Source organism: Martes martes (assembly GCF_963455335.1).
Source record: "Martes martes genome assembly, chromosome: 8".
Taxonomy (NCBI): domain Eukaryota; kingdom Metazoa; phylum Chordata; class Mammalia; order Carnivora; family Mustelidae; genus Martes; species Martes martes.
Window position 1 is genome coordinate 17,510,583 of NC_137895.1, and position 17,064 is coordinate 17,527,646.

Here is a 17,064-nt window from a genome sequence, read left to right on the forward strand (position 1 = left end):
TGGCAAATGCTACAAATCAGGGCTCCCCCCTCCCTGTTAATGAGCACCCTTCTGCACAGCTAATAACTGGTCTAATTGAAATATTAACATTTCACCAAAACAAATACTTGATTCTATTGAAGGAAAATGGCAGACCAGGAATGTTATTGATGGATTGGAAAATGAGTGGGATTAGCGAATATTCCAGTAGTAATGAGGCCCCAGACAGATCCAGGCAATGTAGCATTATGTATGCAACAAGAGGATTTTGAGGATATGAGAATCATCGCTGTGATTCCGCTAGTCTCCAAATAGAAAAATGTAAATTCCTCAAAGCTTAATCAGTGTCATGGCCCCCAGCTCAGACATCTGAGTTATGTAAATATCACAGACTTGAGCGCTGGGTAGTGTAGAATACATTTGCAAGAATATGACTATTTTAAAGAAATTTGCAGAAGCCTTCATTTTTGGGTTGTTGAAAATATTCTACTCAACCAAGAAAAAGAATTGAATCCACTTATGAGCCCAGAAAACAAAGATGATGGCAATATTTTTACAGTGTTTAAAATCAGAAAATTGCCACCAAATGTGTCTATAATATAGAGAAAATTCACATTGGAACTACTCTTGAAAGAAAAAAGAAATGCCTTTAGCCCTCAGCTCATCTTGTTGGTCTTGTGTCATTTCCTGGTATTTCCTATAGCAAACTCTATGCTCCAGTCACACTGACTACTTCTCTGGCTTTTCTATATACTCTTTCCCACTGCCTTTCTTTCAGCTTAACAAACTCCTATGCAATCGCTGATGCACTATGCAATCAAATATCAACCTCCTCTTGGTGGCCTTCCCTGACTCCTCCAGGCAGTATCAGTCACTCTGTTCTCTGAATTCTTTTTTTTTTTTTAAGATTTTATTTATTTGAGAGAGAGAGTGAGCAAGAAAGAGAGAGCGAGAGAACATGCGCAGTGAGAGGGAAAGAGGAAGAGGGAGAAGCAGACTCCCCGCTGAGCAGGGGGTCTGACCAAGGGCTTTATCCCAGGATTCCAGGATCATGACCCGAGCAGAAGGCAGACGCTTAACTCACTGAGCCACCTGGCGCCCCTCTCTGAAGTCTTACAGCCCTCTTGTAGATACCTCTATTTTGCTGTGATGCACCCAGTCACACAGCGCTCTCTCCCACTCGAAGGGGAGCCCTAAGAACAACTGTTGTGTCCAATTCATATCAATATTCCCAGCATAATCCCTACCTCTTCTCCCGCCATTCTACCTTTATGTCTCACCTTGGTCACACTGCCTTCTATTTCTTGAACTTGACCAAGTACGTCCCACCATAAAGCTGCTACATGAGCTCTATGCAGAACGATCTAGACACACACACACACACACACACACACACAGAGCCTTTCCCTGCTAGGCGTCATTCCTAATGTTGGATTCCATCTTTAGGCCTCATTTACATGTTACCTCTTCCTAGAGTCCCTCCCGGATCTCCTAGGCTAGGTTAGAGGCCACACTCCCTCCCATCTTATAGTCTCACGCTGTCTCCATCTTCTTCCTCAACATGTAGTACAATTAGAACTACATGCTAATTTGTGTAATTATGTGATTGATGGCTGTCTCTGCCACCAGTCTGAGATCCATGAGAACTTATTCCCCGGCTCCTGCGGCGCCCATCCACCTAGCACAGCGACAGGAGCGGAATCGGTGCGCAAGTTCATGTGCTGAGCGAGTGCGTGAGTGGATGGGGCGCAGACGAACGGTGGCCTTCAGTTTTCGGTTCCGGATGGATGTATGAGGGTGACATGGGCTGGGTTCCTGCTCGTCTCCCTCTTCTCTAGCCTGATGGATAGATATGTCAGCCTATTATTAAAATATTATTCTCTTTCATTCCAGTCCTGTGTGATGGGTACTTAATTTCATATAAAGGGATTACTAGTAAAAAGAAAGGATTATTTTGGACTATGATCCATTCCTGATAATACCCGGCGTTGTTTCCAGGTAAGAGACTCAAAGAGCTTTTTCTGGGTTCCTGATAAAGCCCAGGATAGCACGGACAGCCAGACACAGAGCCCCTAACAGTCAGCTGCCTCTGCCCCTCCCTCCTCAAGATTCATTTCTCTCTGGAGAAGCATTTAGGGGAGCCCTGCTGGCTGTTTGTTAAGGCTGGAATCATCCCAACAAAGCAAGAATTGTCCACATTAGCTGCTAGGGAGGCAGCCAAGCCAAATAGACCCTCTCTCTGGGGCCATTTGGGTAAAGCTCTGACCTCTCATTCCCTCCAGGCTAATTATCTAAACATTCATGAAGTAATTAACCCAAAGTTCCGCCCTCCTTGCTCTGAGGCCTCTGACAATAAGTCTTCCTCTTCCTGCCCTCAAAGTACTGATGATGGTATAGATGATTTTACCACAGAACCTTTGAGCTTGTAACTGTCATTATTGTCAAATGACCTAGGCCAAGATGGCCATGCACAATCTCTTGGGTTCTTTCTGACAGATACAAGAATTTTCCAGAACATCTGAGGTGAGCAAGGGTTAGCTACTTCTCAGCCACCTTGCTACTGGTTACGTTGAAAGCAAATCTCAGACCAAATTCACCACACCTCACGGACTCTATTAACATAAGCACGCAGTTAACAAATGGTTTATACCCCCACGAACTTGGTAAAGTTCCAGGTCTCCAACTTCCTTAGCTGATCTGCTCACACATTACAGAGAATGTTTTCTGGAGGACTGGACAAGACAAAGTTCAGAGCGGGATCCCGTTAGCCCTGGGGTTGATATGAGGCCAGCAGCGAGCCTACAGCCCCTGGCTGGACACGGGCAGCAGCCCTAAGGATGAACTCACTGAACTCTTAAGCCCACTCGTCCAAGCATAGAGAGTACCTCGGCAACATTTCCCCCATGCCCCTGAACTTGAACACCACTCATTTTACTAACGAGAGCCCCTTTCCGACATCCGCTGGATTGTTAGTCACAAATGTCACCAATAAAAACCCACTTTTGCTAGTTTCTATGCTAATTCATGGGACACCTGTTGTTGACCCGAGACAAGGAACAGATGGCCCCACAGCAGGTGCCTTGAAGTGTGACCCTTCTTTCTTTCTTTCTTTTAAGATTTTATTTATTTACTTGAGAGAGAGTGAGTGAGCACACAAGCAGGGGATAGGGGCAGAGAGAAAGAGAGAAGCAGACTCCCTGCTGAGCAGAGAGCCGGATGAAGGACTTGATCCCACGACCCTGAGATCATGACCTGAGAGGAAGGCAGATGCTTAACTGTCTGAGCCACCCAGGTGCCCAAAGTGTGACTCTTCTGATCGAAACAGAATCATTCCTGAACTGTGGATCCCTGACTGGCTTAGAGGGTTCCTCACACACATTCATATTACACCATGGAGAACTAAGCACGGTAAAGTAATAACAGATATTATAATACCAAGACTTTCTTTTTTAACTTTCTGTGGTTCACAGATCTTCGGGGAGCGCATGTACTAAATTCAGGGGGGAGTCCACGGCTTTCAGTGGGGAAGACTTATACCTTTATTTTCATTGACCCTGGTATTTACAAACCCTGTAACTTTGTCATCAACAGAATTTTCAGATCACATTTTAGCAGTTTTATATATCTTTAAATATCTATATTCATTGCTTCTTCTAGATTGTTAGACCCACTGATAGGCCTTTCATTAACTATATTACTGTCATAGTAATTTCTGTGCCACGTATTAATATGTCATATGTATTAATATGTCATAAGTCTATAATAGTTTGATAACTATGTTTCTTTTTAAAAATTTTTAATTTTATTTATTTGTTAGAGAGAGAGGGAGAGTGCACGTGTGTGTGTTGTGTGTGCACACGCGCATGTGAGGGGACGGGGGGGAGGGGCAGGAGGAGTGCAGACGCAGGCTCCCTGCTGAACGTGAAGCCTGACCTGGGGCTTCATCCCAGGACACTGAGATCATGACCTGAGCTGAAACCAGAAGACGGATGCTTCACCCACTGAGCCATCCAGGTACCCTGATGACTCTTTTGCAATACAATTGGTCTCCTTGGCAACCCTATGTATTTAATTATGCATCTATAAACAATAATCTAAGAAGGGTCCATAGCACGAAAAAAAAATAATTTTTGACGTGCCCAAGAAGCCTCTTGACCCACAGGTCAGGCCTCTGCAGCATTGCTTTCCTTCTCAGCTTCTGGACTGAAAATTTGCAGCAGGGTGTCTCAGCTGGTGGCCAAAAAGCCACACGTGATACTCTAGTGGCTTAGACTCACCCTGGCAATAATCCCTTGTGTCCCACGGTGGGTCTCCATGAAGCAGACTCAGGGAGGGACGGGAGTGCAGTGCGGGTATTGGGGAGTGCCCTTTGGAACAAAGCGGGTTCTGAGCAGAGAGGGCAGGAAGCGGGGACTGGACAGAGGGAGGGGAGGCCCGCAGTGCAGTCTCAGCAAAGGCCTTCGCCCCTCCCCCACGGAGCTCTGGAGCTAGCCTGATGCCTTGGGTTTGTCCCGACCTGGCAGGGAGCCGAGTCTTTGTACCCCCACATCTACCCGTCACTGGATATAGCTGACCCCAGGGAAGGAGGTGCGTCCTGGGGTGAGACAGGACTCCGCTGTCAACTGTCAGCTACCAACACCCAGACAACAGGGGACATAAACGTTTCTGTCCTGGAGGGGTTGCGGGGGGCACGGCACTATGTCCTCTGTGCCTACACCACACTGCACGCCAACACAAACCACTCCCCGATATATGCAGTCTTGAAACCTCAGGACAGTTCTACCAGGTGTGCTCACCACCCTCATTCCAGAGCCTGGGGCAGCTGCTGGCGCCCCACCCCCAGCCCACCGTCTCCCTCTTCCCCTCCCCACCGGCCGCCACTCCTCAAGCCCAACTCCGACCACATCTGCTCAGAGCACCCCATCACCCAGCAGATTAAGTATCGGTTCCCCGCAGGTGCCCTCTACAGAGCGGTCCCAACCTTCCTTGCCATCTGCCACCTCCTACACATACTCTACTCCGGCTCAGTTAAACTGGGTGACTCATCCTATTCCTCACTATTGCTTGCAGTCTTCCCTTTGCCAGAAATGTCCTTCCTGTTACCTGTCTCCCTCCGCTCCCCATCCATGCCTGCTGCCATTTCATTTGGGGAGTATTTGCAGAGCGCCCATCATGGGCCAGACACAGTGGAGGAGAGAGCGAGAGCCAGAAGAAAGGCGCTCTGACTTTCTGGCTTTACCTTCTGCTGGAAAAAGACGGTAGTGAACAAATCAGTCAACACCATCCTCGCGGGTTCTGGTAATTGGTACAAAAGAGGTAGAACAGGTTGAAGCAGGTCAGCCGACCTCCCTGGCCACCTGCCGGGAATGGATTACACGTTTGAGAGACGTGGAGCCCCTCCACTGTTTGTTCATTCGTTCAGTCCAGTGAGCCCTACAAGTACCATTTTCTGCCTCCAGTGGGCTGCGAGAAAGCTTGGGTATAATGGGGGCTGGAAAGTGACAAGGCCTGCCTGAGGTGTAGACAGTGGGGCAGGGGTGGAGAGAGCCCCATGGGTGGGTGTGCAGGAAGGAGCAATCCAGGCAGAGGGTTCAGTGGGATGCAGGCCTCGAGGCAGGCACGAGCTGTGAGTGCTCCCAGGACATAAGGAAGCCTGCCAAAGTGGGTCCTGGGTCAGGCAGAGGCCTAGTGTGAAACGAGGCTGGAACGGGCAAAGGGGCCAGACCCTCCCTACTCCCACTGCTGCCCTTGCACCAGCAGGGCCCAGTTCATCCGGGAATTCTTTAGAAATTTAGAAATTTCTTTTAGAAATGCAGGGTCTTGGCTCTTTCCTCGACTTATTGAATCATAATTTGCATTTTAATAAGCTCCCCAGGCCATTCATAGGCACATCAGAGCTGCCCTTCAAGACCAAGCCACTGTGGGTTCTTTTAGATCCTTTTAGATTCAGAAATTTGAAACCCTATCCTCTCCTTCAAGGTCAACATCAAGTGCTTCTTTCTCTGGGAAGCCTGGCCTGATCCCCCTAAGCTGTTGGAATTTACATCCTTGTAGATGTCTAAAATGCACTTGGCTACAATTACTGGATCACAGGCTCCTTCAGAACAGGCTGCACATCTTAGCCGTCTTGCAATCTCCAAATCCCCTTGCAATGTCTTGCCCTCCATGGGTAAATTATAAGAAAAAATAAAAACTAAAAACATTATAGTCCTGTACTGGTGCGTGTCAGCTGGAATGATGCCATATCAGATAGAACTCTCTTAGAGGAAAGTCACAGAATCTAAGTCTATTGGCTTATACCAAAAACGAGGGATTTATTATCTTTCAGAGCTGAAGAGGAGTATAGGAGAGTAGCTTCAGGCAGGGTTGGATCTAGGTGTCCAAAGAATGTAATCAGAAGTCTGTTTTTCTTCATTTCTCTACTTTGCTTTCCTCTATACTGGCTTCATTCTTAGGATCAAGTCCAAGTATTAACAAAAATGGCCTTCAATAGTCCTAGACCTATAAAGTACCAGCCTAGCAACCTGGAGAAAAGAAAACCCTCTTTCTTGATATTTGCAACTTAGCCGTATGCCTATATATTGGCATAAGAGATAAGACTTAGCATCACCCGAACCAAATATTATTATCAGAAACAAAGGGGAATGGATGTTGAATAAGAGGGGAAGACATTCATTGCAGCCATCATGAGACAGACATGCTATGGTATCATTAAAAATCAGAATATGGAAGAATATTTATTAACCTGGGGGAAAATTCATGGAGTCTTCCTAAATGAAAAAAAAATGGCTATAAACATTACTGCAAAGTGATATCACACGGGATATGAAAACATATTTTTTTTTAATTTTATTTATTTATTTGACAGAGAGAGATCACCAGTAGGCAGAGAGGCAGGCAGAGAGAAAGGGGGAAGCAGACTCCCTGCTGAGCAGAGAGCCCGACGCGGGGCTCAATCCCAGGACCCCGAGACCATGACCTGAGCTGAAGGCAGACGCCCAACCCACTGAGCCACCCAGGTGCCCCAACATATTTCTTTTTTTAAAAAAGATTTATTTATTTGCAGAATAGTGTGTGTGTGTGCGTGCACATGCAAGTGTGTGGGGGCAGGGTAGAGGGAGAGGGAGAGAATCTCAAGCAGACTCCCCGCTGAGTGCAGAGCCCAACACTGGGGCTCAATCTCATGACCCTGAGATCATAACCTGAGGCAGAACCAGAAGTCAGATGCTCAACCAACTGAGCCACCCAGACACCCTGAAAATACATGTCTTACAATGTTCATATGCCTAGCATTAAGGCAATATCCATCCCAGTAGGCCCCGATTGGATTGAACATTTTTTCTTTTTTATATTTTTTGCCATTTTGAAATTTCCATATTGAATGTGTACTACATTTGCTACCATAAAGAAATGCATTTAAAAATGAATCTATGTGTAATGGTTAATTTAATGTATCCACATGGCTGAGCCACAGTGCCCAGATATTTGGCCAAACATTATTCTGGATGTTTCTATAAAGGTATTTTTTAGAATAGTGGACTTTAAGTAAAGTAGATTACCCTTTATAATGAGGATGGGCCTTGACCAATCAGTTGAAGACCTTGCTAGAAGACTGACCTCCCCCAAGCAAGGGGAATTTCTGCCAGCAGATTGTCTTTGGACCTGACCTGCAGCTCTTCCCTGTGCTTCCTGCTTGCCAGCCTCACTGCAGAGTCTGGACTTGCCAAGCTGTCATAATCCTGGGAGCCAATTCCTTAGAATAAGATCTCTCTCTCTCCAGGTATACATCTCCCATTGGTTCTGTTTCTCTGGAGAGCCCTGCCTTGTACAGTATGGTTCCTGCCTTCTATTGTTAACTCCTCATCAAAGATAACAGCAGTCTGGGAGCCAGAAAGCCTGTGTTTGAGCCCAGGGACCACCCCCGCCCCCCCAACCAAAAGGCCGGCCATTCACCCCCCAGAGCCTGGGTTCCTTGTCTCTAACATAGGGACCATTCCAACCTCAATGGCGGGGTGTGGGGGACAGAGCCTACAATCGCCACTGTGACAGTCCTTAATATCACTTCCCAACATTAAGCTGCCAGTTACCTATTTCTAAAGATGAGATGCTGCTGTGCATTTCTTGACTTTAGAAGTCAGCGTGAAAATAAATAAATAAATAAACAAACAAAACCAAACCTCTTGAGCTGGGAGTCTTGCCTAGTCACTGATGTCTAGATAAAAGGAAACGTTTGTTTTATCTTCGCACTAAAAACACCTGCAGTATCGATACATTTCCCAGTCTCATTATTAGCGCAGAGCAGACTGATCCGTGTTTAAACCCAGCAAGACTTTGCTCCCACCAGGAAAAGACTCTCTCACTTCTTGGGTCGCCTCTCTGACTTTGTACTTTCTTTGTGCGCCGCACATCAAACGTGGCATGAAGTGAGACACTCACTTCAAACCCCCACTCTCGGCATCGTTGAAGGGTTTCTAAAAGCCGTGGAAGTGGACCTGGCCCTCTCTCCTGATTCCAGCTCGTGCTCGCTGTGGATGCCCGGAAAGGAAGGCCTGCCTTTTTGGCAGATGGGTGTCTCGTCGAAGTCACCAGCAGTTTCCCAGGGTCCGCAGAGCTGCCCTGGGTCTGCCCGAGTTTCTCCTGTAGCTTCAGAGATGCTCAAGGTGACCCCCCAGGGCCTCCTGTCATTCTGTCCATCGCACTCCTGCCTGTCAGCCCAGCACCCCCTTTCTAGAACAAAAGATGTTAATGTCTCCTTCACTGGGTTGTAATGAAATTCATAGATAATTTTACCTCCCTGCGCACAGTTTAAAAAGAAATCAATAGAATGTCCTATCTATTATATGAAAGAGGAATAGAAGAAATTTAGAGTAAAAATCAGTCCTCTAGAATAAAATAATATCCAGCCTTGCAATCATTCAACAAATGTTTATGAGCTCCTCTTCTCAGCAATTGTGTAGGTGCTGAGTGGCGGACAAAATCGGCAGGCAGAGGGAGAGGAACCATGGAGGGTGTGGGTTAACAGCTCAGGCAAGACCTCACTGGAAACCCTAATGAACTAATCAGATGCTTGCATCTTCTTGTGTTAATTTATTCAATATTTACTGAATGTTGACAGGGAAGGACGGGCAGGCGGTGTTCGGGGAGATAGGCAATCAGCAGTGAACCCATCCTTTCCCTGTGGGCAGGGAAATTCTAGGCAGGGCATGGGTTTGAAAGCAAGACAAATAAGGAGATCAGGAGCCGATCTATATGAGGGCATCCAAGGAGCTGGAGGCCAGGCAGACAGGAGAATAAAAGCTGAGTTATCATACATCCTGCAACAAAGCCTTTGCACACAGATGGGAGGGAGAGAGAATCAGGGCCACTCCCCGTCTCCCCCACTGGTTTAACATAGAGAGATATTGCTTCCACCCACCACGGCCAGAGACCTATCTAGGTCCTAGACAGAAGGCAACCCCAAGCTTCCCAGATCTTAGGACTTTCAGAAAGAGATTAAATACAACCCCCGGATACCCACGCCCACCTGCCACCTCACCCACTATGGCGCTGGTTTTCCCTCTCCCTAGAATATTCTTTTCCTGGGCATCCTCGTGGACTCACTCCTTCACTCCATTAAACTTGTGCTCATGATACCCCTCACTAAGGCCATTCCATCTGCTGAATGCAAAAGCCCTACCCGGTCTTGACCCTCACTCTGACTCTGCTTCACTTCTCACTCCTCCGTCCTGACAGTAGGTTATGCGCTCACTGGTTAGCCTGTTTGGCTACCGTCCGTCTCTCCTACTCAATCCACACTCCTTGAGGGCAGAGGATTTGTCTGTTTGGCTCGCTGCTGGACCTTCAGCACTAGGACAGAGCCCGGCACATAGTAGGCTCTCAACAAACGTGGGTCAGATATCCTTCATACCCAGTGGCGTGCTGGGACCAGCTCACCGAGCCTCGAGGGTCCGCTGCACACAGGTCTCCCCCAATGCCTGTTCCGCCGTACCTGAAAATCTGCCGGGTTGGGGGTGTTTACCCCCCAGAAATTGGCCAGCGCTATACACCAGGGTTTTTGACCCCCAGAAAGCTGGTTTTTAAACATTTACCAATCTATCCCTGAACATCAGTGAACACGTGCTGTTGGAAGAGGTGGTTCCCATACAACTCCGAGGAAAACTAGCTCATCATTTGAGGAATCCAGGGAGAAACAGTTTCCACCCCAAGTTGTGCTGCGTCATAGGCTAACAGCTGGGTGGTCTGGCGCAGAGGCCAAACCCCTCCTATTTGTTCCCTGCACACTAAGTTACTGCTATTAATGTGCAAACGCATTCATGATCACAGGAGAGCCAGCTCATCTAAGGGGTAACCTCTGCCTTTTGTCTCAGTAATTAAAAAAATGGCAATTGCTAGTCACTGATGCAGAAGGGCTGATAAATAGTTGTGATAATTTCCACATTTCTCTCTTCAGAGAAAACAGCAATACTGTATGCAGTTATTTTCGATAAATATAGAAAATAAGTAATTATTGCTGGAGCTATTCATTACGAAACTCTGTTCCCAGTCGCACTTCTGTAAACACCATTCATTGTTTAAAATAATCATTCTGGAAGGCCAAGCCAAACCTCTCATTTCTGGATGACGGGTACCCCTCGGGGAGAGAGAGGCTGCGAACACACAGGGCGGCCCGAGTGCTTGGCTGGTCATCTCAGTGCTGATTGGGAAAAGGAGTTTGAAAAGATCATCTTTCCAACATGGAAAAAGCCAGAAAGCGCAAGAGAGAGCTCGCATGTCTGTGTGTCCCAGCCAGGGGTGGCAGGAGGCTCGGAGATCTAATTAAGAAGGGTACATTGCAGGAGGTGAAGAGCTCAGGTATTGACTTGGTGTCCACTCAGCCCACAAGTGCTTCTTTCATGTCTAACCTTGACTGAACCACACTTCTCAGAAAGTCCGGCCCCAATGGCAAAGAAATTCCACAGAATTCAAATGGAGCCATTACGCTCTCCCTGCTCAGGTTCTGAAACATTTATTTGGTTTAAAATACACACACTCATCTCAGTTTTTGCAAGGAGGTAGAGCCAGCTTCTTTGTCCAGGTAGATTTGTCTCTGCCACTCTCCCGCCTCTCACTGGCTGCTCTCCCCACCCCTGCCCCAGGCAAGGCTGAGCTGCTGGGGGGGGGGGGGGGCGGAGGCAGGAGGCAGGGTGGAGTCCCATCGGTGGGTTCTACTCCTCATCCACTAGTGAGAGAAACCTCAGCACCACCTTGACCAGCCCCAAATCGCTGCTCCCTCCTGGAGCTCACTTTTATTCTGAGTAAGTCATAGTATTAGTGACTCAAGAAATATTACTGGTTTCATATCAGAGATTTGTATCCAAATCCTGGCTCTGGCAGTCGGGCAAGCCTCTCTCCCTCCCTGCCTCTTAGTTCATATTCCATTTGGGAGAATGGGCTGGACCACTGGGGGTACTGTTCCCTGTGGAGTGTCCTGGAGATCTATGAGAACATATCTGATGATCACCCTGACTGGGGACACCATTGACATGAATGGGCTTTGGCAGGGACACTACTAGATGGCCTGCAATTCTCAGGACAGTCTCACACAATGAAGAATTGTTCCCCAGCCCATGTGACTTTCAAAGGCCCCCCACTGCACATTTCCATATGCCTGTGATCTTTTTGGGTCACTTCTCCAGATTTTCCTTTCCTCATCTTGAGCTGAGAAGTAGTGTTCTCTGGGCACAGACCCATTTGGACCGCGTAGGAGTATATGAGCATGATTAAAATCAATATATTCCTTCGCAAGTTTTTGTCTTTTTTTTTTTTAAGACGTATTTGTTTGAGAGAGAGAGAGAGAGAGAGAGAACAAGAGCACCCAGAGGTGGGGATCAGAGAGTCCTAAGCAGATGGCGTGTGGAGCACGGAGCCTGATGCGGGGCTCGATCTCACCACTCTGAGATAATGACCCGAAGCCGAAACCAAGAGTAGAGCGTTTAACCAATTGAGCCACCCAGGCGCTCCCACAACAAAGATTTCTTGAGCTCCAACTAGGTGCCAGGTATCGTGTTGGGTGCTGGGACTGAACACCGAGTCAGACAGAGGTCTTGTCTGCGTGGGACGGGCAGTGCAATACATTCAAATCTGTAATCCGAGTAAAGGACAGAAAGGACGCTATGGTCCCGAGGTTATCAACACTCGACCTCCATTTCCTGGTTTCCCGGGAGGTACCAGGCACTGAAGTACTACTAGAGGTTCTGAGAGGAATGAAACAGATCTCCATCCTTCAAGAGCTCCGAGTTAGCAAGTCAGCGAGGGTGATGAGCACACAGTAAACCAGTCATGCAGTGCAGGGTCATAAATCCTGTTACGTGGGTTTGAACACTAACAAGGTAAGAGCTCCCACTGATCACACACTTACTGGGCGCCAGGCCTCCAAGAGGTACTGTCCATGCATCACAGTATCTCAGGCTCACGACCTCATGAAGGAAGCCAGCACGTGCGTGCTCCATTCCAATTTCTGCCATTTCCACCCAACACCGGTTCTGTTACTTACCTGATATTTTTCTTTATCTAAATAAAAACCAACCCTTAAGATACCTTAAGTAATGTTATCTCTGCAATTAGAAGGCTGCAATCATAAAATTAAGGTTAGTTTTAGTAAATATGTATTTTTTCCTAATACCTTTTTTTTTTAAAAAGATTTATTTATTTATTTGAAAGAGAGAGAGAGAGAGCAGGAGGGGCAGAGGAAGACAGAATCTCATAGAGACTCCACACTGAGCAAAAACCCGACACAGGGCTCGATCCCACAACCCAGAGATCACCGGCGGAGCCTAAATCAAGAGTCAGATGCTTAACGGACTGCACCACCCAAGCACCCCTTCCTAAATGCCTTTAAATGAATGCATAATAATTCAAAATCTAAAACTGGATACCACTTAAGACATCTTGTGTCTCTGACATTGGGAAATGCTGGGAATGTGAGTCAGGGTACGGAGCAGTAGCTACTATAGAAACAACGCAGTCAGTGCTGATTTTTTGCTCATGTTATAGTCCCATGTAAGTGACTGGGGTTCAGGGATTCTCCAGAAAGTCACTCACAGACCCAAGCTCCCTCCATCAAAAGGTTCCACCGTCCTCTGAAGCCTTCCCTGGGTTCTCTGCATCCAGATGGCACATGAAGGAAGAGGGAGTGTCACATCCCACTGGTCGGAACTCATCCATTTGACCCCACCCAACAGCAGGGGATGCTGGGACATGCAGTTTGCTCGTGATCCCAAGAGGAAAGGAAAACAGGTTCAGTGAAGATCTTGTATTGTCTCTCCCACATCGAGGTAGGAATTCCTCCTTCGGAAACACTGAGACAAAGCATTTCCATTTTACAAATGAGGAAAGGCAGGTTTTAAAAAGTCAAGTGCCCTGCCCCAGGTTATATAGGCATAAAGGGGTAAAGCTTGAGCTCAAGACCAAGCCGAAGACTGTGCTGCACCATCACCTCTGTTCTGCACAAGGACTCCACGCTCTACCTATGCTCAGAGCTCCCTCCGCCCCTCCAGATCTGCTCATCAGTCCTTCCACAGATGTCCTCACCTGAGTGTCCCCCCACCGGCACCTCTAATTAAACAGAACCTGAACCCATCCAATCATTTGTCCCTTCCCACTCACCTCCTTCTGAATTTCTTTTTGGTAAACGAATCCCCTGACTAAACCAGAAAACTAGACCTTACCCTGGGATTTTCTTGTTTCAGATGCTCGTAGCAGCGAGTAACAGGAAACCCAACTCAAAATGGCTTACGTCATTATGATATGTCCCACCCCTTATAAAAACAAGCCACCGAATGCGGTGGCTCCAGCAGGGTTAGTGGGGTGGTTCACCTTCACCTCAAGAACATCAAGAACCCAAGTTCGTCTGTCTGTCTACCTGACTGCCCTGAGCCCGTTGGCTGGATCGCTTAGCCTGGTTCCAGGTAACACAAGCAGACAACCATATCCAGAGGCAGAAAAGAAAATCTCCTTCAACATTCTCTTTTAAAGAGCAAAGAAATCATTTGCAGAGGCACCCCACTGGAGACTTTCTTCATGTCCCACTGGCCATGACTGTGTCACATGCCCTTCCTACACCAGTCACAGGCAAGGGGAACGGAAACATTAGAATGGCTGAGATTAACAGGGATTCACCTTCTGGGGTCACGTGAAGACCAGGCCCCCTCTCACCACATTGGCCACATGATATCAGAGCCAAAATAGTGCTCTTTGGGCAAGAAAGATGAGGGACTGCATAGGCAACAGACCGTGTCTGCCTGGTCCCTTCGTCGACATCCAACCGATCACCTCTGTCTGCCAATTTCATCTCCTTTGTGTCCCTCTGGTTTCATACTTTCCTTTCTGTCTCCATAGAGGCTATCATAATTCAAAGGCTCGGTAGGTTGAGCAAACTTCTAACGGTAAGTGGCTCTGTGAGCATGTAAATAAATCCTTAAACGCTAAAAAGGAAATGCTCTCACTCTTAAATCATTTGTATGTCAATTTGCTCCCGTGAACCTTCTCCTCACAGATATATGAAAATGCATTTTATCCCGGTTTTTGTGCAAACTGTAAAAAAATAGATAAATTCTAAAAGTGAGACATCAGAATTAATGGGTTGGTACTGTATTTGATGTTCTCAGTTTCCAGAAATAATTGTGACTAAAATTGTTACAGAATCTGATTTCTGAAGATGCATTAATTAACATTTTTTAAAGTGGTTCGTGGGAGAACATTTAGAGCATATATATTGGTAGCTAACTACCATTTGAAAAATTCACAATAAACATTATCACTGAAACAGAAATGTGTGTGTATTATACATATGCAAAACCAAATTTGCAATTTTCCCACCAAAAATCGCAAGCCCTTCTATCTATACTCATCTCATGCTATGATAAGTGGTAATTTTATTCTTCCAGTTGCCCAGATCAAAAACCTTGTGTCTTCATTATGTATTGCTGCATAACCAATTATCCCCAAACTTAACAGCTTAAAATAACACAGGGATTATCACCCAGTTGCTGTGGGTGAGAGATCCAGACGTGCTGCTCGGTGGCCGCCATCAGCATCAGCAGGGGCTGTGATCTCATCTCAAAGCTCAGCTGGGGAAGGACCTGCTCCAAGCTCATGTGCCTGTTGGCAGGATTCGGTTCTTCATGGGTTGTGGGACTGAGGACTCTGGTTCCTTGCTGGGTGTTTGGTTGGGTGCTGCCCCCATGTCCTTGTCCTGTGGACCTCTCCAGCAAGGCGCCTTGCTTCTCTGACATGGGCACGCAGAGAAGACAAAAGAGAGAAACTGGCTCACAGAGAAAGTCAACCTTGTGTCACCTAATCACAGAAGTGACATCCCATCAACTCTGCCATATTCTGCTCATTAGAAACAAGTGACAGGATCCAGCTCTGGTTCCAGAGAAGGGGAGCTACAGAGACATGAATATCAGCAGATCGGGGTCGCTGGGAGCCAGTCCTTAGCTGCCTGTCCCACTTTGGACTCCTCCTCAATTTCCCTCCTTCTCTCACACCCTGTATCCACCCCATCAGGCAACAGGACAGGCTGTTCCTTCAAAGCAACAGATCCAAATGCTTCCGTTGTTTGCTCAAATGTCACCTGTTCAGTGATATTTGATCATCTTCTTTACGATTGCAACCAACCCATTAACATACACATGTTCCCATCCTTCTTCCCTCATTTTTCTTTTCTCTTTTTTGAAGATTTTATTCATTCATTTGAGAGAGAGAGCGCGAGAAAGCGTGCGCACAAGCGGTGTGGGGGGGTGGACAACAGGAGAGGGAGAAGCAGGCTCTCCGCTGAGCAGGGAGCCCAACCAACAATCCCGGGACCCCGAGATCATGACCTGAGCTAAAGGCAGACACTTAACCGACGCAGCCACCCAGGCGCAGCTCCCCCCCCCACCCCAGCTTTTCCTTCATAGATCACCATCATTCTAGATATTTTTATCATTTTAAAAATTTTATCTCTCTGCCCACCTTGGCACATAAGCTGCATAAGGGCAGAGATTTTTACCTGTTTTGGTTGCTGCTGTAGTCCCCAGGCCAAAAGCAGCTCAAGGATTTTACTGAATGTATGAATGAATGAATGAATGAATGAATATGAAAATACATGGAGATGTGTTCTCTTCTTTTTAAAGCCCAACACAACAGGGAAAACATTATCCAGAGATTTGCAAAGATTCCATCCTCTCTATGCAAGTAGGCGTGGACTCTGCTGGTTTTTCCAGGTGCTCTTGTTGGGCTCCCAGACTATGCCCACCATAGCTGTCACTCCCTACTCCACCGAAACCAGATGCGACTGAGCAGAGGAAAGGACTTCATTTCAGCCTTGAAGGGTGGTCTCTAATTTAGCTGCACAAACCACACTCTGTGGGCTCCTGGGATGACACTACAAGGAACATTCTTCCAAGAAAGCCCTCAACTCCCAGTGCCCACCAATGGGCAGACCATAGTCATGGGTGGACAGCAATGGAAGGCAGCCCAGGACAGAAGGAACCGGGCATATTTTTCTGCTTAAAGGCCAATGGCCACGAGGCTCAAGAGGCTCTTTGTAAAGCAGAGCTTCTCAAACTTTTCCACATCAGTATCCCTCCAGGGTAGACAAAAATGGACGCTCAGCCCTGGGGGCTCAGGGGTCTAGTCTGAAGCTGACCAGAAAGCCAGAAATGTGTCTGGTATTTTTTTTTTAAGATTTTATTTATTTATTTGACAAACAGAGATCACAAGTAGGCAGAGAGGCAGGCAGAGAGAGAGGAAGGGAAGCAGGCTCCCCGCTGAACAGGGGCTCAATTCTGGGACCCTGGGATCATGATCTGAGCCAAAGGCAGAGGCTTTATTTAACCCACTGAGCCACCCAGGCGCCCCTGTGTCTGCTATTCTTAATTTCTTTAAAATTTACCCAGATTTCACATTTTTCCTCAGTAATACAGTTGCATCTGATTTAAATAATGCTTTAAATTACTTATAGAAGTTCCCTAAAATTTTCTACCTTCTTTTCGGCTGAGGAAGGCAATGCGAAAGTACCAAGGCTATAAATTCCAGAAAATAATGGGCTGAATGGAAGAGAGT